The 27605-nt window shown below is 40.0% G+C and overlaps 1 long non-coding RNA gene across 1 annotated transcript in view; it reads left to right on the forward strand.

Annotated features, from left to right (window-relative positions):
• The window catches only part of LOC135233952 (uncharacterized), a 49061-nt gene extending 21737 nt beyond the window's left edge, over positions 1-27324 (forward strand). Inside the window, exons 2-3 of the long non-coding RNA XR_010323994.1 lie at positions 23823-23951; positions 24625-27324. This is a non-coding gene — a long non-coding RNA (uncharacterized LOC135233952). The remainder of the gene's footprint in view (positions 1-23822; positions 23952-24624) is intronic.
• Positions 27325-27605: the final 281 nt, after the last annotated feature.

A 27605-nucleotide genomic window follows, 5' to 3' on the forward strand; every position in this document is an offset into this window, starting at 1 on the left:
TCTACTTTTTGGTGATTGCTGTGGAGCGTTGAGAATGTGTTTTGAATCGGTGGCTTGTGTTTGTGCAGAATTAAAGCGACACTGGTGTTTAACTGTGAATCTGATTGCATTTAGGGGGGTTGTTCTTTATGGCAGCAAGCAATTTAATCATCTGCTTCCGTCTGTTCTTTTCCTTATCAAATCTATGTGCATTAAATTTCTATTACAATTTGCAAATCTTCAGAAAAACAAAAAATCCATTTCAGAACATCAGTGGATGCTGCAGCTTATACTGATTGCTGCAACGCATTGTTTATTTTAACTGAATCAACAAGAAACAGAACTTGTCCAGATACGTTGTTTATTAAAACCATATCCATACTCTTACCACATCAAATTATGTCCAAATGACATTAAAATTGTCATTATAGAATAGGGTAACTGAAGTGTGGCCTTGCTGGAGCTGCTAAGAAACATTTAACCAGCATCTAAAGTTGAAGGTCAACACACTGGAAATTATGAAGATGACCTTGAAATGATTTCTCTAGCTTGAAACATTAGACCTTGAATAGTGATGAATAATGGAGAGTTAAAAAAAAAAAAAAAAAAAATTCATTGAAATCCTTACAAGTTGCCATTTGCTTGCGTTCTGTGTGAGCCCATCTCAACCATTACATATGGATTACTAAAAATGTTAAGAGCCAGTTTCATTCAAAAGTGAATTAGTTTTTAAAAACTCCATTACTGGTAGGTCTCCGGCATCCAAATTATAATCCTTTGAACTGAGGCGGACGGTGAAGGCTAGATGGAGAAAAGCAAATGAAGGGCTCTATGAAGATCTCTCCGAGGCCACTAAAACAGTGCAGCATTACATTTGAGGACAAGCCCGCATTTTCTTTTGCACTAGATGTTACATAATCGCAGCCACTCCGACACACACACAAGCTCACGAATGTTCATGCACGCACTCATGCATGCCTTCATGCAGACATGCATGCGCACATGCACACATGCATACATACATTCACGTACGGACGCACAAACACGAATGTGTTTACTTGAGGTGTATAGATTTGAGATCAAGAGATGAATACAAGACAAAGGAACGGACAATCAGCAGACAGTATGTGTTTCACCATTTTATGGAAACAGCTGTTTTTGTGTTGAGTCCCCCCATTTATAGCTGTGCCAAAATGGATAATGGATAAGCTTAAAAGTAAATCAAAGCAATGAAGTCTAATGTTTGGTTGCACACACACACACATGTTTGTGCGCACACACGCACAGCCACACACACTGACAGTATACAGTAGAACTTTTATTGTGACATTCAGTATCTGCTAAGGTGGAGTTAGTTTGTCTTTCTATGGTTATTTGTGCTAAAAGCAAGAATGCTCGTTTGTGTGTGTTTGTCTACAAGCATATGCCGTTTGAGGAGATTCAAAAGGTGGGAGAGAAATTTGATGCAATTTGTCGAGGTTGGGAACAGCTGCGGTTGAAGTGGTCTTGCATATTATTTAATGCCAAGAGGAAGCAGGTGTAAGTGTCCTTTGAGCGCATTGGCATGGCAGCAGTTATTAGTCTGATACGACTTTGTCATCAAGGGTCACGCCTGCGGCTGGAAAGTATTCTCAACATGCATAATAAGGCCTGAGGAAATGATGCTTGAGGCCCTCTGAGGTACCAACACTTTGGGAATAGAATGTTTAACTTTGAAAGCAATGTCAAAATGCACTCAATGGGTTTTTATCTTTTTATTGATTGAAATGGCAAGTTGCATTGCAGTAGTCCTGTTTTTGAAAATGTGCCAGTCATTTTGTGGCTGTAAACCTTCATTTAAATGTACCAATATTCAAACCAGCATAGATGGGTGGTCTCATCAAAATTGAATTGTTCGTTCTTCTATGTCGGCTTTCTGATAACACAGCTGCTTTTCAGTGATCATTTTTAAGAAATGTGTACTTTCTGCAAAGCTGAGAGATGTGACTATCAAGGTTGAATCCACTACCAAGCCTTCTGCTTCTTTTGTAAACGTAAATTTCATATTGCATTCTCAAATTCTTTGCGTTTTCACACATTCACATTTGCCTTCTATTTATCAGTGCTGCTACTCAAATGAGCACGTTGTGGCTGTGTTAATTTGCATAATTAGCAGTGGCAAATACTCCCTCATGGAAAACCTGCAGGAATAGAAATTTAGGAATGCTAATTAACAATATCCTTAAATTTGTGTAACATGAAATAGGTTGGCTGAATACTGACATGAAACTGGTCACATGATGGTGAAACAAAACCCAACCTTGTGTCCTTCAGGTTTTGCATATGTAAGGGACCAGCCTTTCACAGCTCCTTCTCAGAAGACAATCACTATGAGCACTTAAGGATATTTACAGCATTATCCAGAACCTTCCCCGAACCTCCTCAAGGTCACTGACCTTGGCAGGGGGTTGGTAGACAGTTTGAAAGTGGCGTGTTTGTCAGCTCTTGCTGCTTGACGGAAGGCGGTGGACATTGGATGAGTGTTCAGAGTCATTGTCATGCGGCGACGTGTGGCACTGAGGTCATGTGTGGTTTGGAGCGGGGGGGACGGGGGGGTTTGGGGGAGGTGGATAATGACTCGGGGTTACTTGTCAGACTTGTTGATTGAAAGGCAGGATGCGGGCAACTCGGTCGCATGCTTCCTGCCCAGAGCAATCCAGGATTGGAGGCCTATATTCTCTGGGCCTCAGGTTGCCGCCGAAGATCCCCTCTCTCTCTCAGACAGATTTAAAAAAGTGCTCCGTCTTCCCTTCACCCCTTTTCATGGCTCACCTCCTTCCCATAACTCATATTACTGTGACAATGCCCTTGCCATAAACCCTGCATGATTAATCTGTGTTTATACACCCTCCTTTTGCAGGGGGTTCCCATTGACTGTGGTGCACTGCCTGCCGATGCCCCAGTCAGAACGCACAATGTTAACAATGATTTTTTTTTTTTTTTACTCGTAGAGGGAAGCCTGCACTCTTAAGTTTAGCCCTCACATTGAACAGTGTGTCCGAGTTAGTGACTAAGTGGCCAAGAGCAGCTTCGCGATGCTCCAAATTTTCAGAAATACCCCGCTAAGCTCATCCAGCCTGTCCTGACCGCTGAGGTCAAGATTTAAAGCTGATGTGTGCCTGTTTGCACCAATCTTCCACAGAGGTCTGGCAAAAAATAATAATAATGAAATACTTTAATCTCCTTAGCGAGTCTGTAACTGACATTTTTTTAATTCAGTTGGAGAAAAAGGGAAAAAAAAGAATTGTATTAATGCTAACTAAAGTTCCTGCTCGCCTCCCAATGACAGTATCCAATTTTCACCGAACATTTTATCAGCTGGCCAAGACGGAGGAAGCCAAAAGAAGCAATATCTGCAGGGCTACTCCTTTCAGGCAGAGGGCAGAATGAGAGAAGAAAAGCTGGAGAAATTACTTGTCGGAGTAATATTGTGATCGAATAGACAGACTGGGGATAATATCACTTAATTTAAAGTAGCAACCTCTGGGCTGGGGGAAAATTAATGTAATTATAAACATGCTGAAAAAGAGAGAGAAAATCGGTCCGAGGCACGATCATAATTCACATGCTGTCAGATTTTGCCCATATATAGTGGGGGCGAAATGCAAAGGGAAGAAATATGGAAATTACTGCAGCTCAGATAAAAGGGTGATGGCAAACCTCAGGTTCTTGTTTTGGGTCTGGTTTTCTTATCAAGTTTTCCAGCAAGACACCAATAATGTACATAATATGAAGCAATGCAGGGGAGCTGGGAAGTTGTACTGCTGATTTGCCACAGATAACTCTACATGAGCAGAGGAGGAATTTTATGCACATACAAGTACAAATTCTATCATCTAAAAAGTATAAATGCTTTTTATTAGAGCTTTTAAAGACCTGTTGCAATGTTTTTTAAAATAGTTATGCAAATGAATAGTAAATAATCAAATAAAATAAATGCAATACATCAAGCATGTGCTATTCTGATTTAATTTTTAATTAACATAACAAGAACCAGTGCACATGCATGCATTTAATAAATGTGTATCTTACACAATTAAATGGGTTTAGAACCAGTCTGTCACATTCCTTGTGTCTCTCATTCAAGTGGCGCACATTGACCCCACAGTTGCAGTGCCTAAATAGTCAACACTGAAATATTTCTTGCGTCTATGTTATGAGTTCAATGCATTCATATGTGTGGCACATTCATAACACCACCAAAATGGCAGCGTGTGCCAGCGTTTTAGTTTAAACCTGGTCCGGGTTAGTTTTAAGCACAAACTCATTATCGACCACCAAACTTCCACAGTTTTTTCTATTGAATTTTTCTATTGACACGCACCATTTTGCAGCTCCTGACCAATGTTGACAGAAACGAGTTTGCTGCAGACAATTATACTACTGAACCTGGTGCAGGCCACAGATATTTTTTTTTGAAAGGATGAAACTCCTGAAAATCAGGCCCTTTATGAGGGCTTTGTTCAGGTACCATCTTATTTAAACCATCGTATTTTATTTTATGCGCTTATCAGTTAGGACACCTAGGTATGTTAGGCAAGATTTGGAATTTATTACTTTGTTTGGAATATATTATAAGTTTGTGGCTCCAAACTGACTTAATTTGTTTCAAACTAATTTGTTAGTATTCATTAACATATTTAAGAATACTACTGTTTCATACATTTTTTAAACGTTGATGTAATTCTATAGCAGGAAAGCAGTCAAAATTAGTCACCAATAATGAATTGTGTGCTCCCTGTTCTGACTTTGGGTGTTTACACACTGGCAGCTGAGCTGGGCAAAAGAAGTCTCAATAAATCCTAAAGTGGACTATTATTCTTTTGGGATGACAGCCTGGCCTCATGACCGAGATGTAAAAGCCGCTGCACGGTCCATGTCTGCTGAAGTTTTTGTGGTTTACGGTCATTCCCTTTTGCAGTTTACATCCATTTGAGCTGATCACCTTTCATTCGCAATGACAGGAGAAACCACCGAAATAAGCATAAATAACACTCTGGGGCCCGAACAGTAGGATTCACAGGGGGAGTTTAAGAACCGCAACCTAACGATTCTGCCACATCACAGTGTGTAATAAGCAGCGTTGCTTTGAGGGTGCAGTGGTTTTTAACGCCTTGTCTCAGGAGGTTGGGTTTCATGAAAAGTCCTGAAATATGATCTTTTACTGGCTTTGTTAAAGGTCAGAGCTGGTTCAAATCGTCACCCCAGCGAGATCATGATTAATCTGTGGAAATAACTGATCATGTGTTATTATTTTTCTTTCAATTTGACACATTAGTAAAAATCTGTAACACATGTAATCAGTAAGGAACTTATGATTTGTTCCTAACTGATGAACAGATAATCTACTTTTCCATTTATTGGATCATTTTTCAAATATTTCTCTCAAATTTTAATCTACTGTGACTACTGCAGATCCTGATGGCTCATAATACGTGGTTGCAAATCCTTCGCAAGTCTGCAGCCCAAGGACATCACCAGATGCTGGGTATTTTCCCTGGTGATGCCAGGGACTGTACTGCAGCCATATTCTGCTCCTGTTTGTTTTGGGACTTTCTGCCTTCGGTCTCATCTTCAGCAAGTGAAATGAACGTTAATTTGGATTCAGGATTGATTTGGTCAGTCAAGAACATTCCACTTTTTCTGGTTCATTCCAGTTGTTCTGTTTGGGGTCATTGTCCTGCTGCAAGAAGAAGTGCTGTCCAATTAGTTATGATGTGTTTGGTTAGATCTGAGCAGACAAGATGTTTCTATACACTTTTGATTTTATTCTGCTGCTGCTGTCTTCAGTCACGTCATCAATAAAGATGGCTGAATCAGTTCCAGCAGCAGCCATACTTGCCCATGCCATAACACTGCCTCCACCATGTTTCACAGATGGAAGGAGGTTCTTTGAATCATAAGCAGTTCCTTTCCCCTCACTTTCCCCTTTCTGTCACTTTGGTACAGGTTAATACTCATCTCGTCTGCCCATTAGAGTTTCTTCTAGAGCTCTATATTTTTTTCCCCCCTTTTTTTGCTAATTCTTACCAAGCTATTTCTGTTCTCAAGGCTTACCAGTGGTAATCCATCTTGTGGCGAACCCCCTGTGATCATGCTGGTGTAGTTTTCTCTTAATTTGATGGCGTGCTTTACTGGTGTAGGGGCAAACACCTCTGCGAATTGTAGAATAGTGAGGGCAGATCATTAAAATGTATTTGTTTTATCAATCCTTGCAAGTAGGCACCAAGATATGCAGGAGATATATATATGTATTACCTCATGCAGTGATCAAATGGTGCAAAAGAACAATCAGTCTCATAATCAATCAGTCTCATTATTAAATCATGATTACAAATTTCAATATTAAATACTAAAATACTAACTAATGATGGAACAAAATGCGTAAGTTCTTTGAGGTGGTAAGCTCAAGAATGTATCAGAATCATAATTAGACCAGTGTCAAGGTTTAATAAAATATTATTTATTTAACAAACAAACATCTAAACTAAAATTCTAAAAGGCCAAATAAGGGCATATGAAAAGGGGGATAGTGTGTTGCGCTTGCGTGTCTAGTCATGTCTGTGTTCACCAGCTAACATGGTGCATGAGAACACAAAAGCTCCTCTATTTGAGCAAATTGCTGTATGAATCAGCTTGTAGCATGTGGTGCTATATAAATATGGCCTGGAAAGCAGAGAAATGGCATGTACAAAGGGCTACTGGAGTTGGCTACTGAAACTGAGACGGCAGCAACAGACTCCACATTCTAAATCCTCTCCTGGAATCTCTAGGAAACTCTAGACCTTTTTTTAGCTTTCTTGTGCATGAACAAAAAATTCAATAACACACAGCTGGCAAAGAAACAGCTGGGCAGCTAATTGTCAGATTATGAGGGGGGAGTATTATGAAAAGGGCTGCACTTCCTACATAGTTCACCCAGTATGGATGCGGATGCCCATTCATTAAAGCTAGCAGTCAGCACTTTAACCTCATATTCATTGTTTCATTGCAGAATCAATGCGCTGGACTACAGAGCCAAAACAGAAAAAAATGTGTCAGAGTCCATATATAATATACCCTTTATTAGGCACTTTATTAGGTTCACCTGCACAATTTATAACCTTGGGCCAAAGAGAGGTGGCAGGTGTGAATGTTTTGTGAAAGGAGATGGCAGCTTCCCCTTGGTGGCTGCTGGAATGTCCACTCTTCTTCTGGGAACCACTGGTATCTAAACTGTATTCTTCTCATCACAAAAGGCGAATAAAGGTCATTTGTGGTAATGAGATTAGCAGAAACGCATTGACTTTCATATGCCGCTACCTCGGTGCTGTGAGGCTGGGGGAGAGAGACACGCCTTATCCGTTTACCTCTGAAATGATGCTAATAACAGCAGGATTTATGACTTTCTGCGCCCTTTGGCTTATCGCAATTATCCTGCTATGAATAACTAGGAAACGCGGCGATGGAGAGGAGAGCGTGAGGTAGGCTGGCAAAACAAACGGAGCCATTTGTTCTCTGATTTCCCTTGAAGAGATAATGTCAATATCTGCCAGCTAATCAGCCGCCTCATTCCAGCTGCCATCGTTCGGTGGTCTAAAACGGCGCTCTCTATCTTTACTGAGGTAACCGGTGAACGTTTACCTCTCGGCTCACCGCAGCCTGTCAGCAAATACACCACGTTACCTCCTGGAACCACGGAAGAATGTGAAGCGTGCGTATTTGCTTGAACCTCTCGATCGGTTATAAGTGGGTGCATTTGGGTCAATTTGGTCAGTCTCCAAAGCTCGTTGATAAAGGAAGCCTGTTGTTCCGTGTGTCCAGATGCATGATGACCAATAGGAATTGACCTCGGACCCACCGATGTCATTGGACAACCTGTCATCAGCGCTGTCCGTTCATTCACTTAAAGGCCTCCAATAGTAGATTTTTAAAAAATTACATTACAAGTATAAAGTCATGAAAAGAATGTGCTGAAATCTGCTTTGAAGCATTTACAAAAACATTTGCATGAGAAGTAAGCACCTTTTTCTCTTTTTTGGTGACGTCCTTGCCATGTTCATCTCCCTCGTCCGCTGCTGGAGAAGAGAATATTATTTCTCCTCGCTCTGGCTGGAGAGCCATATCTCATTTACTAATTGTAGCCAGCAAGGGGCTAAGCCCATCGGAACGTCCTATTAGTCTCCATGATACAGTCTATCATACACTGGGTCCCAATACTTTTTAGCCTCCCCCCCACGTCGGTGAGCTAGTAATTAACTAACCTCTCCAATCACATGAAGTATCGCAGCGGGGTCTCGACTGCACTCTGCAGATAAGAAAGCATCTGGTTTTCCTTGCACAGTGAAAAAACACTTGAAATGCAAATTCCCATGCAGCAATGAGACCACAGGCAGCAGTAATCCTGATTTGTTTTTCAGTGTCAGTGGGTTGCTTGCTGCCTCAAAAAGCAACTGCTTCAGTAACTTGAGATTTTTGGCTGTGCAGTTAGTCGGTATCCATAGCTGGGTGTCCCGATAGGGTAAGTGATTGGAGGACTGGATTCAAATGCAGCGGTCCTGTATTCAGGTTTAACATGTAACATGTTCGTATTAAAATGCCTATGAATAACTGTTAGTCACACCTCTATCACCCTTCTTAATTCAGTTAAAAATAAACGCAAATGTGAAGGGGGAACCAAGGCCTCCTTAAAAGGCATGAAATGTTCCTTCAAAGGTGCACAGGGACAGAATATCTTCACGCCTACCCACGTCATCTTAGCAAGTGAAACACCTCCGTGTCTAGGCAGCTTTTAGTCAGCATCATGACGGATTATTTTTAACCTGGTGATTGGAAGGGGAAGATCCTCCATATGAAGTATATGAAACACTTGGGACTTACTGTGTAAATGGTATTATGCAAATATATATATACTGTATATATATATATATATATATATATAGCAGCAAGGTATTTGGTAGGTCAGGAAGGCATTATACTGAGCAGCTAACAGAGTGACGAGTGATGGTATATGGTAAATGGACTGATGGAACTACAGTATGTGTGACATGTCTGTTATTCAGCTGGTTTTTAAAAAATACTCCCGGTTCGTGTTGTACGGACCAGATTCAATGTAATTACAATGTGATTTGTTCTTAAGTTTAAATAATTGTTTCATCCTGGATCCTGACACAGCATTAACATAATTTAGTTTTTAATGGAAAATAATGTGCAAGAAGAGAAAAGAAATTAACATTTTACTGAAATTCCTGATTCAAAATTAAATACAGCATGCATTAGACCCTGGAGTTTCTGTGCAGGTGCAAGAAGGCTTAATTTCTCACAAGCGATTAAAATTAATCCGGAGCCGTGTGGGCACGGATACATATGAATTGTGGGGGAATGATTTGGCTTTTTTGTGATTTGTTTTTGTGTTTATCTTTTTGAAGAAGATCAGGGCTTGGTGCACGTATTCTGTTAAGTCTGTATGCCTCCATTTCTGTCACCGTACCTACTCTGAATAATAACTGCAATTTTTTGACAGCTGAATTGCTTGTTAAGCTTCAGTCAATACTACATTCAAAAAGTGAAAAGTATAGAAAAATTATGGCATCTTGGAACCTATGCAAGTACAATATAGAGTAAACCGATAATGTATTACTAGATAATAAAAAACATATATTACTTCGGATTTTTGTTACTAATTTGGATCTTCTCCTTCTTCTGTTGCCAAGAATCACGAATGGCTGCTTTGCCTTTGAGAACATGATTGCGTTTTCCACTGCAGAAAAATCAAAGTCTATTGAACAAGGCAGGAACTGCTTTAAATTGCTGTTGCTGCGACAATTTTCCATGAAATGCTCAGTTGACTTGCTTCTATAGGCAACTGGAGGGCTTGTAGAGAGGAGCAAATGCAGTGAATACATCTGAAATTCCACATTGTGAGGTGGTGCAGCGCCCTCCCGACCTCTTCATGGTGGGTGAATATAGTCACTGCCCAATTACTTTTTTTGAGCCCTCCTGATCGTTTCCCCTGAGCTTTGACAGGACGTTTCCAGAAATATTACTGTGCCCCACCCCCCCACCCCCCCACCCCCCCGTCCCTCACGTCATACTGCTCATAGTGATCTCCCTTGGCTGTCATTATCACTGTCACTGTTCACATGGGCTCTGATGCATTTCAATTGGATATTTCACTTGGTACTGCTGATTTCTAATATGAGTTTTGGTCACTTTTGTTCACAATGTTTTGCCATTCCATTCACTGGTGGGTCCTCCCCCCCCCCCCAGACATCCCACAACATAGCGACAGAGTGCCTTTATGCTGGGCTTGTGTTTGGAGCATGTTAGATTTCCTGCAGGCAGAATGGGGGTAGAGAGTCAGACCAAATAGCTGTTGACCCCACAGGTGAAGCCCTACAGGCAAGGACAAAATGTTCACAATGCTATGTTTTAAGCAGCCATTTTTTCTCTAGGATTTCACACATTGCTTTATGTAGAAATACAGTTCAAAATGCATTTTTTATTTAACTAGATGTATATGCCAAACCCTTACAGTTCATAAGGATGCTCTGGGAATTGTTAAAATCAAATATCTTGATTTGGTCTCTGATTCTGTGACTGACGTGCCACAAGTGTAATACTGCACATGCAACGAAGTTGAAAACAATAACAAATTACCTAAAATGTGCCAGAGGACGCATTTTTTTTATTCCAGAGGAATTTTTTAAAGTTTGGTCTTGCAATGGGTAAGGCTACACATTGCCCTTTAAACCATTATTGAATCTTGACCTATGACATGATTATTTTTCGTGATTAACAAGTATGTCGTGTTTAAATGAGGATCACTCATGAGAAACCCATTGCAGTTCTTTGATTGCAACTCACGTGGTAGTATTACCTCTACATGCTTCAGCTCATTCTTATTCATTGCAGGTGGTGATTTCTGGAGAGATCTTGAGATTCTCAGCTTACTGTTTGGGGACACCACTTATTGTAACCTCTAGCAAATCCAGAGGGGGTGCGCATGTCAGACAGCCAGTTTAGTACCGGCAGGTTTAAAGTGAAAATATGCAAAAAGTTATACGCACACCCCTTCAAACCCCCAAGTTGGGTTGATAATTTGTCAGGAGTTCCCCATCAATATACACCATTTCACCATTCGTGATCTTCATGACTGTATTAGTGTTAGCTATGCCTCCAGTACAAAGTGAAACCTTTTTCCTTCATTGGTTTACAGATTCATTGGTTAATTTTAGCAACTAGTGATCTTCCAAAACAAAGATTTCAAAAATTTTTAAACCTAAACATTTTACAGGTATGAACATCGTCTTCTGATGAGTCATCTTCTCAACAGATACTGAACGAATTGAACAAGAAAAAAAGGCGGACACTCGAGGAAAGGCAAATGTTTGTTTATTTCTTCACAAACACAGTTCAGCATTCTCTAAGATAAACTTGCCACACTTTGTTTGTGAAGACACAAGCATTTAATCAAAGTTAAGTACAAACATTGATTGAATCTAGTCAAAGTTGAAAGCAAACATTTATTGAATTTAGGTTTCAGTCTGTGAGGGCTCCTGTCCCCATACAGAAACACTCCATGTTTGGCATTTGCCTCTGCTGCTGCTATGACTACAGCTACTACTACTATTACTAGTACTACTGCTACTGCTGCTACTACTCCTACCACCACTACCACCACCACCACCACCACCACACACGGTATAATCTACACTATAATGTTTTGGAGCTTTGAGAAAAATAATTCAATTTGACGGGATATTTAGAATGAAGTGACCAGTTTGAACACACTTGTGCTCCACATGGAGAGAAGCTCTTGACTCAGTAATATTTTACGACCAATGATGGCAATCATGTCCAGAGATGTTATTGCGCCTGTCAGCCACTGCTTACCTCAGCATGATATGCTCTCAAAATGTCTTCGTAGTGCCCATGTTCCTACAATAATAGAGATGAAAATGGACTCCGGGGATTGTGTGTGTCTGTGTGCATGGGTGCAGTCATGATCTCACCTTACATGAATCTCAAATTACAACAACTGGAAAAGGAACTCAACTTAGGATATCTCAATTTTCATGGTTATTAGTCGGTAAACATTTACAGCGAGGCCAATTAAGGCTGTCAATTTGATATTCAGATATGCTTCCAATGCGGAAAAAAACAGATTTCAACATATATGTTTCTTTTGGCCACAAATTACATGTGTTTTAGATTGATCATAGGCTACAACTCATGTCAATATTCTGGCTACCCTACAAACTAGAAAATGTATTTACATGCAATTCTTCCCAAAGTGGATTTTTTTTTTCTTTTCACATTCATATCTGTGATCACTGAACTCATCAAACTATGCCTGTGAATAAAAAAAGTGATCACTTGCTTTTCATTATTAGTAAGATTCAAGGACAAATGATGACTAAATCCAGGGCATTATGCAATTGCTTTATTGTGGGGGTACAAACTTAGCTAATGAAAAAAAATGTTCATTTGAAAAATAACTGTTTCTATGGGACTTCATGGAGCCTTTCATGCACCTCTGGATAAATTACTTTCATGGATTCCAAACCTTAACCAAATTAAGAGTGAGGAATGAATGCACCCAAGTGGTATTATGCATTTAAATCGTATCCAAATTGCTTTTTAAAAATAAACAGCATTCCTTGGTAAACTTTCTGTTTTTGAAGGAAGGATCCTTTAGGTGCTTACATAAGCTTTTTTTAAAAAAAGAACTTTACAATGCTGGGTATCAGGGTATTTGGAAGTTCTTGGTCAAGTGAGAAGGATGCTTTAAGTAACTCCAGTTAATTTAACGCCTTGATTCAATTATCATTTGTTCTTAACTTTGAATCGCAATTAAATGGCAGTGTTAGTTTTATTTTGTCACGAACGGTTTGAAATCATTTTGATGAACACATATGTACTGAACCCAGGCCTGTGCTGTGCCTCTGTAGAGGTGTGCCTGCTCACACGTGTGTGTGTGTGTGTGTGTGTGTGTGTCCGAGTGCGTGTGTGTGTGTTTGTTTGTTTGTTTGTTTGTTTTTCTTGTGCAGTGGGGAAAAGCCGTGCGGGGCAAACACACAGCACCTAGGGCAGAGCTGAAGTTCAAGTGCACATTTTATTTAATGTAGGGTGCTAGTGCTGGGAGGGAAAGTGAAATTAAAGGAAGTCTTTGGGCTCTGGTGCAGGATTCAGTGTTTCTGTGCTGGAGGGTCCAGAAGGTAGTCTCGGGGTGTCTGGTCTGTGCTTCCAGTCTGTAAAAGCAGAGCCGTATGGAGGGTGCTTTTCCCCAGCCTGGTCTGCTGAGTGAGTCTGGGTGCCGTTTTTAAGGCCACCAGGGCTAGCCCAGACTGCTCCTGTCTTCACTGCTCCCCCAAATCAATGCGGGACCATGTGAATAAGGAGCCCCACGGTCTGTCTGTGTACTCTTTGTTGTGGTGGTGCTGTTTTGGCAGGTGGTCACTGTCCCATGGGGCTGACGTGGCCACCTGTTGTAGCCAGCGAGTTGTCGCCTCCATGGCTTGTGTGTTTTGCGGGCGGGTGGGGGGTGGGGGTGGCACCCAACTTCCAAAAAATCCAAATATATCTCTGAGTTTTCTCTGCCTCTCTTTGAAAAATAAGCATTTGGCCTTCTGGAATGGAAGTAGCTGAAATGCCAGACGTGGGTATGGCCCTCACTGCTCTATCTGGGTACCAGCTCAGGTGTGGCAAACATCCACAGATGGTAAGAGACCAACATCAATCAGTGCAGAACAGGAGAATGGCTAAACGGTATCCAGAGCAAGATGAGCTCTTTTATTAAACACCTCCAATCAGCTGTGGGTTCTTAGGCCCCAGTTCAGCCTGTCCTAGTTCCCTTCCATCTCCCAGCTATTAATGTGATCATTTGTTTCCCTTAGTGAGATGGCTGAGCCCTTGATAGTTTGCCATGGTACCTCCTAATAGAAAAAGTCCGGAACACCGAATAGAAGGGCTGTGATTCCTATTCCAGTGCACCCAACATGCATGTCAAACCCTCAAATTAAAGCTGATAGTCAGCACTTCAACCTCCTATGCATCTTTTTATTACAAGTGTGCTGGAGTACAGAACCAAAACAACAAGTGTTGTCACTGTTCAAATACTTATGGGCTGCACTGAATGTTGTTTTTCTTCACTGACTTTCAGTCAGTTTAGTAACAAAATGAATACAACAAATGTTAGTGGCAAAATAAAATGAAAATTAAAACCTCAATATTTAGACTAGCTGAAATGATCCAATTTCACGAATTTTGCATGAAATGTACCTTTCAGGAGATGATACTTAATTTTGATTATTTTAAACAAAAACTGATTTTTTTTGTAGACTAGGATTCTTACTGTACTTCATTTATTTTTTTTATAAAATATATTGGTTATTAAGGGTGATGATAACAGACCATGTTTGCTATACCTGTATACCAAACAGTGATGCAATATAATAGCATTGTTCTGATATTTAGTTTTTTAGTCTGTTAAAATGCACCCATGCACATGCACACTCATGCACACACGCACGCACACACACACACACACACACACACACAAATTATTGTATCTATGTTTCTGTCTGAGTCTTGGTGCAATGGTAATGCACTTCTGTAATGTAATCTGCATTGCTGAGGTCACACAGAGGTCACACTATGCAATCCTGTAAACCCACTCTGTTTATTTTCTCTTGTTAACATGGACTGGCATTCTTTTTGTAAACAAATTTCACATTTTTTCCACCAATATTGAGCCTTAACCTTGAATGTAAATGTGAGCAATAAGCATTTGCATCGCACAAGAGGTTTCAAAATTTGACAAAACCTTTTCTGATTTTCAGAGGTTGTCCTGAAAGAAATGGGATTTCAGGGTTTGGAAATATAAATGTATCAAATATTTAAAAGGGACTTGCTAACCTTTCTGCTTTGTCATAAATTTCTACATACAATTTCGTAACCATATTGGATGTGAATATATACCCTCACACTATCATGCCAGTGTAAAGACATCACTGATTATAATATTTAACATTTTTATAATACTTCACATTACATTTCTTCCCTTTAAAATGGTATAAGTTCCTGAATTTATCATGAGCTATGGTTTACTGAAGGGGAAAGTACAGTTGCATAGTATAATCTGAAATGTATGCATTGTTCTTTTTGGGAAATTTAGAATTTTAACACAATTGTAAAGATTTATTTGACGTGAGTGCATGCTTGCGTGGGTAATCTGTATTTATCTTTCATCTTTCAAATAGTAATTTCATACGACTTGAGGGTCCTGGAAAAATGTACACACATTATTATAATTTCACTCATGAGTGAACACCATGGTCTTGGATCGAATCCAACCCGTGCCAGTGCTGACTGTGGCCTGCAGCCTTGCAGGGGTGGCACACACTTGGCTTGGATTTCCCATAAGACATATGGGATGGATTCAGTCGGTGGGGATAGCAGTGTTTATTGCTTGAGGGACCCCTGTTGTCAGTTCGGGTGCCTGTGGCTTGCTCTGTGTGACTCTCTCGCACGTATGACTGGGTCTCCTCTGCTGGTGCTGTGGATGTGCTTGTGGCTGCGGTTTGAAAAGAACCAGCTGGCTGGCAACGTTTGCTTCAGAGGAGAACCACGAGCTGTCCCCCCCCCCCAGCCAGCAGCAGGGATGTGCAGTATATGAGCACACTTGTACATCGTTCACAAATTGTACATTGGAAATTCAGGTGGGGATTGGAGATTCCAAAAATAAAATTAAATAATAAAAATAATAATAATGATTGTTATTATTATTGGTGTTTGTTGTTGTTATTATTCACTGGGATTCACACCACCTGTCACTGTCTTAGTTGGGTTGTTCAGAAAATATTATCACTCACGGTAGGCTCAACTGTACTTGTTTATAAATCGTTAACATTTAACTTTAATTTTGATTAGCAGCAAACAAATTAAGCTAATTAACAGATTAGACCTAATTAAATAACAACCCTTTTATGAAGAAAATTAAAGAAATCATTTTTGGCGAAAACAGCTGTTTGAGACCACATGCTAAATCATTGATTCTAATGAGGTTAACTTAAGGAAGCTTTGTGCATGTCAACAAAGCAAACAAAATTAACCTTCCTCTGGGTAAAGTTTTTTTTATTGAATGACTGTAGGCGTCTCTGTGCTTTTTGGCTTACTCCAGTGAATAGAGAGTATAATTTTAAATCGACCTTCACAAACCAAATGCTATTTATAGACTTTTGCCACATCATTTCCTGATTGTTGGCCAGAGGTGCATTATGGGATTTTGGCAGCCTAGTCAATCAAGGGGTGGGAAAATCAGGTATCACGTTAAAAAAAATGTTGGTCAGTCAAAGGCTTTGTATGAGGAGGAAAGAAATAAATCAGATGTACATTCTTTACACTGGCTAAAGGAACTACTGCACTGACACTTTCTTTAGTTTGAAATTTACCCAAAATGAAATTAATATTTCTTAAAAGCACAAATTTGCATGACTTGCCTTATCACTGTGCTGTTTTAATGCAGAAAATGGAGATGATTTATTTGTATTTAATTTGCGAATGCATGTTTTTTTTATATTGAGCTGATTGGCTTCATGGAGCTTCTGCTTGTGATTGAATACCCTGATAGAGATGGATCCCTAGAGCCACAATGCTGTTTTAATGTGAATACCACAACAAGAAGTTGCACTCTCACGCCATCCCTCCAGAGAGACTTTTTAAGAGTACAGTTAAAGTTGAGTTTTTACCCATGTTAATTATTTGGGTGGTTGTATCATTAATCACATTAAGGACTACACAAAGTAGCAATTATGAATTCTGTGGTGCTATTAGCCCCTGCTATACCCGGCAGCCCACTTAAATACACACATCCGTTCTCCTTGACTTTGAAATTGACCATTTAGTTCCAGTCTGTCTTATGGGTGTGTGGTGTTCTCAAGATCCGTCTCCCAGACTGGAGACCCTGTGCGTATTGAAGTTCAAAACAGGGTTTCTCATTGCACAGATCTGCAGCTGATCGCCTAACAGGCAGAAATTCTGGGCATCACAGGGAATAATTTGGGTCGGATTCACTTTGAAGAGGGAAGAGGAAAATGTTATTCATAATAAAACACTCTTGGCATTTCATCGCTAACACCGTCTGCACACGCCAGGGTGTCAGCTTCTGACCTATTCCGCAGCCTGATGCAAACTTTGCTCATCAAAAGGCAAAGCACGGCACTCTCCCATCTCAAAAAAAAAAAAAAAAATGTTTGTCTCCTTCCAGAGTTCCAGGCTCTGTGTACAGGTAGATGCTCCATTTCCATTATTTAGACATTTCAAAAATGTCCGTTGCATATTGTACATTGTGGGAAATAACATAGGTTGTCGTAGTTTCTAGGAAACTGTGCAATCATGAAACCCATTATTTAATGATGGTTACACGGTGAACTTACCTCAGCTGGGTTTTGGGGTGTGAATTAGTAGCTGATTTTGAGGTGCAAATGGCACAAATGGAAAAAACAGTACAGCTTTTATCTCTCAAGGAATAAGTGCAACCCCCTGTTTAAGCAGTTCAGATGTTAGCGCCGATTAATTTTAAAATGACTTCTATTGTTAAATAGTTTAAATTATTGCTGCAATTTTAAGTGCCATTTATATTTTTTAAATTTATTTATTTATTTGATTTTATGTAGATACATTTCAAGCTGTCAAAGGAGTGTTTAGTGTCGTTATAACCATTTTATAATTGATTCACCATCTCATTACAAAGGTAATTTACAACAATTATTTTCAGGGTGCACTACAAGTATGCATAACAATGATATTGTCCCATTGTTTAAAGTGGCCACGTGTATGGCATGTAATTAAGAACTTGTTAGTGGTTAATTACTGATCAATTAGTCCTGTACAGTACCAGTACTTGATAAAAAGCTGTTAGACACTCATCAAGCTTATCACTATTCATAGCATACGCACGCATACCTAATCATATATTAGTGGGGGAAGAATAGCAGTAATCATAAATCATTTCTGTGTCTTGAATATGAGTCTCCTCACCCTTTCATTTAGGAGGCAAAGAAGATCTTCTCCCTCCCTCCCGCCCCCCTTTGGGCCTAACATATCTTCCATTTACATCCCGCTGGGGCTCCCTGAGGGAACACCCAGGCGAAAAGAGTATTTTGTGTGTGGTAAGCTGGCCAATGTTGATCTGTTGCCAGAATTTTGTGAATTAGAATTACTATCCCGATCACCTTTCACTTAAGGAACTTGGGACAGAAGAACTGTATGTACAGTTTGTCTTGTCTCAAGCCAGACAATGCTCACAGATACACAGGAAGTATCTTTTTTTTATCTGTGTGTTGAGGATAAAGGGTACTTGGCCTGAATTTCTTCTTTCTAACGTGGGCTTGTGTTGTCATGGAGTGAAGAATACATGCAAAGCTCATCACTGTAGCACCTGGCCAGCGGCCGTTACCAAGGCTGAGACAACACAAGACACGCAAAACTCTTCTTCTCAGATTAGAATAGATTATCATCTGACAAGCCAAAGCCTTGGCTAATGACCACCGATCTCTGCAAATATCAGCCAGCCTGTACATTTTCGTTACTGTGAGGCCATCTTTGGGAGCGAGAGAGATGGTGGGGGAGATGGAGAGAGGGAGAGGGAGGGGGAGGGAGAGAGAGAGAGCAAACAAGAGAATAAACTAAGTTTGAACAAATTTGATACTAAAATAAGTTTGAACAAACTCAATACGTTGAGGTTCTCTGATGTGAATTACTGAATTGTCACGAAAAAGAAAAATGTCTCTACACCAATCGGAGGAGAAACCAGAGCTTTAGCTCATGGGAGTTTTTCTGAAAATATTCAACTCTGTGCTGAGATTGGATGGGGGCATCGGGGCATGGATCTGGACAATCGAATCCAAAATGACAAAATACAAGTTGGAATTAGGACTTCTGCTGTCCATTTTTGGGCACTGCAATATATACTTATACTACAGCATTAGTTCTGAACAATTCTCCTTGAACACATTGGCATGCATAATACTTTTTGTTAACTTATTTTTGGTTTGGATTCATTCCTGAAATTCCCAAATACAGATTCCAAAATATGGAAGATCACTGGAGTCTCCAGACTTCTGTTGGTAGGGTGTAGACTGGTGTTTCAATTATTTTTCTTCCCTATGTCAGCTTTCCAAAAGATGCTGTACAATGATAATGAATGGCCTGACTACTGCAAAATAAATAAAAAAATAAAATAAAATAAAAAAACAATAAATAAAATGCCTTCTTGTGTTCTTTCAAATGAGAACATTGAAACTAAGTTTGAATACTATAAAGCATATACTGTATCTGTGTTGACCGCAGATGAACTAAAAACTATTCACCCAGAAAGTGCTAGACAGATTGATCGGCCCTGACTATGGGCTCAAAGCAAGCTAGGGATGAATCTAGCCATATCATAAAAGACATGGCATCAATTCAGGAGCGATGAAAGGGAAACTGCGGTCCGCCGACAAGCGCGCTCATCCTGCCTACCTAGCTCGACGTGAACGGCTTTTAGCAGAGTTAACTAATTGATGCATCTGTCAACGTGTCGAGCAACGCGCTAAATTCTCTCCGCCGCTGCATTTCATTCTGGCTAAGAGTGTCTGCCAAGTGATCGTAATGTAATGCGTTATTTCACACAGGAAGGTGCCATTATTTTGGTTTCATTGCAGCTCTCCCTCCGAAATGTGCTCCCAACTGGCTGGTTTTAGATATCCGTGCAGGTATAGAAGATTTGGGTGTGGTGCCAGTTTCCGGTTTTTTTTAATCAATGAAATTTGTTTCTGTTTAATGCTTACTTTGTGAATCAGTGGTAATGGTAATAACAAAGATAAGGTATGCATTGTGTAATAAAGAGCTTGAAAAGGCCTAATTGCTTATTCTGCCTCTAGGTTCATACCCTATTTGGCTGTCATTAATTCTGAGATTTGTATTTTTGAGGTTCTACTGTATTTAGTTAGATAGCACTACCCCCTTTCTCTATTTTTTGTTTAATGTGATTTACTTTCTTTTTTACCATGCAAGATGTCAAAATGTACAGTACTGAGCCGCCCTCTATGATATACTTCATTCAGTACAACTATTTTCAAATGATGCTGTTTTAAGCAAACATATAATCGCTGTCATTTCGGGTCCAGGAGCCTATGGCTATCTTTTAATGTGGTACTAATCTTACAAAAATAATCCAGATTAATTCATACAGAAGTTATCAGGAGTTTTTCGTCCCTTCCTCACTGGGCTTTTTTTTTTCTTTGGCCAAAATGACCTCAGGGCCTCCAGGTAACGAGGATCAATACTGTCTTAATGTTCAGTTCCCCAGGATGCTGTCCTCGATGTCTTCCTAGCTTGTGTATGCGGTTTGGGGTTGCTAGGCAACCTGAGCGACATTTGTCAAACGGGCTCATTAGCTGTGCACTTAGACGTGGAAAGGGCTCCATTCATCAGAACTTCATTCTCTCCCCTGGTCCGTCCCCACACTCAATATTTCAAGCACACTTCTAAATAGACAACATAGTAGCAGCGTGGCAGAAGTCCTAAGAGCAAAGGGGTGTCAGACGTTTAATAATGCTGGAGAGGGGAAAGGAAGACAGAGAGGCGTGAGCTTCAGAGATGGGTATGTAGACTCTCCCGCTCACCAAGTGGGTGGGTGTTTGCTGTCCACTTGCAAAGCAGCGGGATAGTGGCTGGAAATGAGGCTAAAGCATGGCTAAGCAGCTACTATGAAGCACTGATGTCAGCCATTGGCTGATGATGTAGAAATGTGCTACCATTTTAGACCCAAGTTGTCTAATTATTATCATTATCATTGTTATTATTATCAACCTTTTGTATTTTCTGTGTTTTCATGTTAGTACTCTTGAAAGATTTGCCCGTGGCTAGAAGAGTTTAGAGTATACAACATTTTGGAATATTGTTCAGCACACTTATTCTTTCTGATGTGTGTGTTTCATGGTTTCTTAAAAATAGTCCTGGCAGGTTACATACAGGGAAAAGTTTGGACAAACTCTTTGAAGATTTGTCTGCCCTGACAATAGGCTTCTACTTTCTTATCTCGTAAAGTGCACCGAACAGAAAGTAATGAGTGAGTGAGTAAAACAGTTATACAGTCGCCCAAAATAATAGCTTGTAGATTTAATATCAGGATAAGCTCGAGCTGTAAGCAGATGCAGGTGAGGGACGGTAACCTACAAACATTTTTTAAATGATAAGAATGCGGAAAGAAAATATTGCTAAAGTAACCGGGTCTTACATTTTCACAAGTATAGCGCAGCTTGAGGATAAAATAACAGTGCTTGCCCAGGGAATACACATTATTTCCCCAGTATGAGGCGGAGACAAGGTAAAGTCTCTATGGGTCTCTGCAGGGGAGTGGAAGGAGGGGGGTGGAGGCTGGTGGACCAACACCCAATTTATTCATTGGTCAGTAACTTTACTCCCTTTTATTTGGCGGGGTTAAAAAATGTTGCAACGTCATGTTAACTTGGGTTTAAGCCATGCAGTCATATTTGATTCATTACAAAATCAAAAAAGGTTTTTTTTTTGGGACCCCTCATAATACATCTTTTTCATGCATAACCCGTATAGTACTGTGAATAATGTAATATTTTGGAGTTTCTCAAGATATCTCTTGAAAAGCCCCTTTATTATGGTTAAAGGTGTGATCAGTTATCATACATTATTGTAATAGATCCACATATTTTATCAGAACAGCGTTAAATGTTACCTTTACATATCCTTGACACATTCATATTTGTGCTGTGTGTGTTTGTGTAGAGGAAGTAAGTTTCGGATATGAATTTACTTTGAATGCATTAGACTGCATTGGCCGATTGGATTGTTTTATGGCTGTATTTCAAGAACAGTCTGACAGCCTACGATCCCCCTTGTGTGCCTAGCAGAAGATCCTCCTCAGAAACTGCATTTGCAGCCACTGCTGACAGCAGTTTCAACTGAAAACCAACACGAGGACCAACGGCCGTGAACACCTTGGGTATTTGCTGTGTGTCTGTCAACAGGACTGAACGATAGCCATCTGATTACAGCGGGTCTTTGGGCATTGGGGGTTAGTGCGCGCGTGGAATTCCCAGCTGTGATGCTAAGGAAATATCCAGGCTTTTCTCTTTTTTTTTTTTTTTTCTTCCTGCCGTTGCTGTGCTCTCCGCTGACGATCCGTGCGATGTGGGAGCTGGCGGCGATGACTGACGAAGGTCTTTGACGCCTCGCTCCTCGTGGGTCACAAGCAGCGTGATGATGGACAGGGGGGCCAGGGCTTGGCCTCATCAATCAACCACGGCGACAAACTACCCGGCAAAACTGATGAGTGAATCATACAGTTACCTTTTTAGTTCAGAGCCTTCTGCCACTCATCTATGGGAATGTCTGGGTGCGACAGGTGTATTAATTAAATGGGTGGGGTTGGAAAGAATTGGAAAGCATTAAAATTAAAGAAACAGTGGGAAAAAAAAATTGTGTGCCTACGGAAATTCATTTGCCTGGGGAATGTCTTTTCTTGCCACTCACTAAAAATATATCAAAGGGCGCTGGAAAGTCACATTTGGTCCAGGTTTGTTATTCTGCATGTGTCCATGTTCTAAAGGTCTTAGCAGAATAATGATCTGGCTTGAATAATGCTCCGTGTTCTGTACTGCAAACAAAGCAGGCTTCCTGCATGCACTTCACTTCCCCCGGCTGAGACATGGGACACTGCAGTGCTCCTCCATTTTATTTTGTAGTTGAAGCCTGCCAATTAAGGGCCACTGGGTGGCCAGGCCTCGACATGCTTGTGTCTTCATTCACCGTTGTTCTTTGTGTACACAAAGTATTAAGGTATTCAGGGGCTATTTTGTGGACATTTGAGAGGAATTTATTTCCAAAGCTTGACATATGCACAAGTTTTATTTGATATAGCCTGTTGGTATTGAAGAAAAAGGGTAATTCATCAAGTTAGGTAACAATGTGCTTGAGCCTTGAAATTATTCATGGTCTGCACAGTCAGCTCATTATAAGATCATTTTTGAAGCATGCACTGATCATTATTTGGTCATTTTAAATCTGTTGTGGTACAACAAACACAAATTTGATCTAACTTTCTCAATATCACAATAAGGGTGCAATGATGCTCTGAACAGCACTTGTATGTGTTCTGAAAATGTCTTCAATATTGAGATCTGATGCAGATTAAATCAGTGCAAAAATGTGATCAGTGGTATTTCACAGCAGTTGTTGACTTAAATTTCAGTTACTTCAGTTTTTTTCCCCAGTTGAACTTTTTCCTCTCAAGTGCTGATAATTAATTTCAATTTTGAATATTCTCGCTCATTCTAAAGGCGCATGCTCTGCTACAGGGTTAGCACAGTCGCTGTCTCCAGCTATGAACAAGGAAGCTGTCAGTCCAGTATTGCAAGGGCTAAGCTAGCTTATATGCAGTCACCATTAATTACTCATAATTAGTTATGATAACATTTCTAAGATAGCCATGTTTGTAGCTATGTTCTTCAGTAGCAATAAAGGACGTTCCATGCATTATGCTAATTAAAACAACAGTATTTCTTTCAATAGCATCTCAGGAAATTGCCTTATTTATATTTATAAATATGCCTTAAGTTACTGGTTACAATATTATTAGTATTATTGCTGGCACAATTGTGATTATATGACTTCTCTAACTAAGAAAGGTGTGCATTTACTTGAAAATTGACATATATTCCAGTCACGTGAAACATACTAATATTCCTGCAACTGTCTCCACCCCCCACCCCCGCACCATCCCCTCTTCTCATTGACTGAAGCAGGAAGTTTGACAGTCCCTGCCCTGCTCACCAAGTAAGCCGCTCTCTGTGCCGTGATCTCTGCTCCTGTGTACCAGGCATCATGGGAAATCAGTCTGACTGTTCAGCTGGAAACCTGTGGCGGCCCTGAAGGTGAGAGTACCAGCCGCACAATCCCCCCTCCCCCAACCTCCTCAGCCTCTGCCAATAAACTTCCGTGGGGCGAAGGTATGCATGTGGAATTAGGGCTGGTATTTTGCAGCTTTTGAACCATAGTTCCTTTGTTTTACCCCCTTACACCCCCTACTCCACCCGGGACAGCAGTGATGGGACACAATGCTCTCCCTGATATTTCTGACAGAACCTGGGGGAGGGCGCGACTTGCACTCTTTAATCCAGTTGACTTTTTTTTTTCTTTCCTGACAAATTGCATTTCCTGTCCTAAGTGGCCTCACAGGTAACCCATAATCAAAGATGCATTGTAGGCTGTACAAATGTTCTCACTTACAATTACTTTTGCATCTGTGCCACAAATTCAAGCATGTGCCCGTTCTATTGAACAATGGCAGTGGGGATTCGGGAACTGGGGCAAATTAAGGGCCTATTTATAGTGTAGCTAAGATCACTGGAGGAGGTAATGTTTCATAAAAACTCCAGGGGCTCGTACGTGTTTCTCTTTTTTTAATAGCGCAAAACAATGTTGGTCACGCTTGCAAAACCTTCATGGGCTATTTCCTGCAAGGCTGGCAGTGGTTTTAAGATGTCCGCTGTTTAAGTGATTTGGAGTGGCTCCTTTTAAAAACATATTTATTTTTCATCTTCACAGGGTCGTCAAGGGAACTAGCTACTCTGCCACAGTACTCTTCACACAATCTCCTAATCAACATTGATGAATACTGATTAGACAAGAACATAAAAATCTTTTATGGAAAGGATCTAACTGCCAAATGTGCCCTCTTGTTCATAGATACCATGGACTTGATTCATGCCCATTTCCATCATATTGCTACTGCTGAATTTGACGAGCATTAATTATTGTTCTTTATCTAATATTCTTCATAACTTGAGCTATGATTTTCCTTATTGTGTTTATTGAATGGAAAGCATTCTGTGTATCACATGCAAGCTAATTAATGTGTAAACACTGGACTAATGATCTGATGAAGATCATCTGACTTAAATGTATTATGAAATTTGAGAGGGTGTAGGCATTGTCATTTTTTACAAAAGCAAAAACAACTTGTTTTATTATTTAATTATTTGAAAATATATAAATTTATTTGAATCAACAAGTATTCTTGCTGTTCAATAATCATCATAGTAGTTTAAGTGAGCAATGTAATGGCTAATTTTGTTCTAGCATTTCATCGATCTTGTGAGCCACCAAGCTTTGTAGAAAATTGTGCAAGAAACTGTTTAGAACTATTTCAAATAGACATCATGTGCATTTATTTTTCTTGCTAGTTGTTTCCTCAACCTACTGTCTGATTGCTGTTTGAAAGCCTTTTTGCAATCCAGCTACTTTTTATGCTCTGTTGCATATTTATCATTGTTCAAGGCACCACTTGCATGCGTTTCCAGTCCTCTAATGGGAATCTGTGCAATGGACTCGTAATGACAACATATTTACCTTGACTTTGACATTGGGAATCCTACCGCTAAAAATATTGATAAAAAATGATCATGGCCTATTTATAGAACATGCAAAGACAATAAGCCATAGCTACACCTAATAGATTTTTTGAGAAGTCATGAATGGCAACACAATAAATATGTGTGAACATATTCACTTTTAAGAGCATGAAAATTATTATATTTTCACATGTTTGTGACCGTGAATTGTTCCCGAAGCAATAATGATAATTGAATTTTTAAATGGCTGCTGGGTGCATTATGCCGAACACCATAACAGCTTTTCCGTGAGCGGGAATTTTAATGCAGCGTGTTTACTGAAATAACACATCAACGGTACTGTATGTCATGATCATGATCTGGAAGAATGACTCCAGTGGAAATTAAATTTCAAAGCACTTCAGATAGATGAATTTGACAGTGGAACAAAACCTGTGTCTTCTGAAACGGCAGTATTATCAAGTCAATGCTCACCTTCATGCTGATGAGGTTAATCCTTTGACAGTGTCTGAAAGGGGAAATTAATCTGCTCCATCTATTCACTTAATCTCACAGTTTGTCTTAGCAGTTAATACATCTGCAGCACACTGAGGGCTAAATTGCTGCTAATTAGTAGCACGCGATCCGGTTGAAAAGTGAAGGAAATAGCAGCGTTTTAAATTTTACCCCAACTGCTGAGGCATGAAACAAGTCATGCGTTAGTCTTGGGGGTGCATTGTGGGGAGAAGTGCTGAGCATAGGAGAACACTGAATACACAAACCCTGCCGGGAATATGCAAGAGATTTTAAATATATATATATAGATAGTATCCTCCGTAACTCGCTAGCATTTCCGTTTTCACCCGCAGTAATGTCGTACCTCTTGGGGAGGGCAGTTGGTTTTCTCCATAGCTGTGGCCTGCTCTCTGTTCAGTATGATTAAATGTCAGAGAGGAGGCTTTTGCGTCTTGGCGAGAACATGGTGCGATTAAAAAGTTTTCCTGGACATTTTTCCTGCTGCAATTTCAAAGCGCATAATGTTTCATTTTTAATATTGCATCCGTTTCTCCCCACAGCAAGCCCACACACCCCGTTGGGAATGCCACTGTTTTGTAGTCATGACAGGCCCAGTGAGGTTCACCGGCTGGAGATATACAGTAGACTTCAAAAAAGGTGCGAAAAACTCTGCATCTCTGCTGTCTTAATACCATCTTTTTTTATCGCAAGGTTTTTCATCTTGCCTGCTTTGATGCTGGAAGGTTTATCCAAGGAAAAAAAAAACAAGAAAACTACTTCACAAATATTATTAAAAAAATAAGGGAACCCCCCCCCCCCCAATGCTCTTGGGTTTGAGGGCTACTGGGGGGAGGGTCAGGCAAGCACGCTGACAGCCCCAGCTGTGTGAAAGGATTCAGTGATCTTCTAAGAAGCTTGCGCTGAAACATAAGTCCTGCAGTTTCATTGCGGTCAACCCCTTGGGGCTAGCAGGTTCTTTCAGTTTTAGCCCGTAGGTTTTCTGTGAGAAAAGAAAAGAACATCCCAGCTGATAATTCTTTCCACCGTACTGATGACTTGAATTTATACTGTGAGTGCTCATCTTTGATTTAAGTTCCTTTTCCCTTTACTGTGAAGAGAAAGTATTGGTTATTCTCACAAGCTGAAATTGATGATTTCAACTGGTATTATCGAAAGCTGTGTTTGGTAGGAAATGCAATTTTGTTTTGTGTTTGTAAAGGTTGCATTAGCAGGTTGGGTAAAAACACTTAACAGTCCCAGAAATTAGCTATGTTTATTAAAGCTAACATTGTTGCCATAGTAACCTTATTCCAAGCTGTAGTGTACAGCACTCATCATAGATTGATATGGCTTAGTACATTTAATTTTAATTAACCTATTTATGTCTTATTATAGTGTTCAGAGTTATAAAAAAAATCATTTTGCTATAAATTATTATTCAGCAGACACATAATCATGTGTAGCATTACATGATTTCATGACTGTAACATTCTGAAATGTTTTTGCAATATTATTTAAAACAAAAGCTAAAATAAAAGCGCTCTGGTCATCACAAAATTATTATAATTAGCTTTCACAACAGACTGGAAGTCTTGTGGAATCTGTGGGCCTTGGAGCCTTTTTATTGGTTAATTTTTTTGTTTATTTATTTGTTTGTTTTATTTACCTCACGTGAATTCT

This window comes from Anguilla rostrata, chromosome 11 (assembly GCF_018555375.3).
Source record: "Anguilla rostrata isolate EN2019 chromosome 11, ASM1855537v3, whole genome shotgun sequence".
Classification (NCBI taxonomy): domain Eukaryota; kingdom Metazoa; phylum Chordata; class Actinopteri; order Anguilliformes; family Anguillidae; genus Anguilla; species Anguilla rostrata.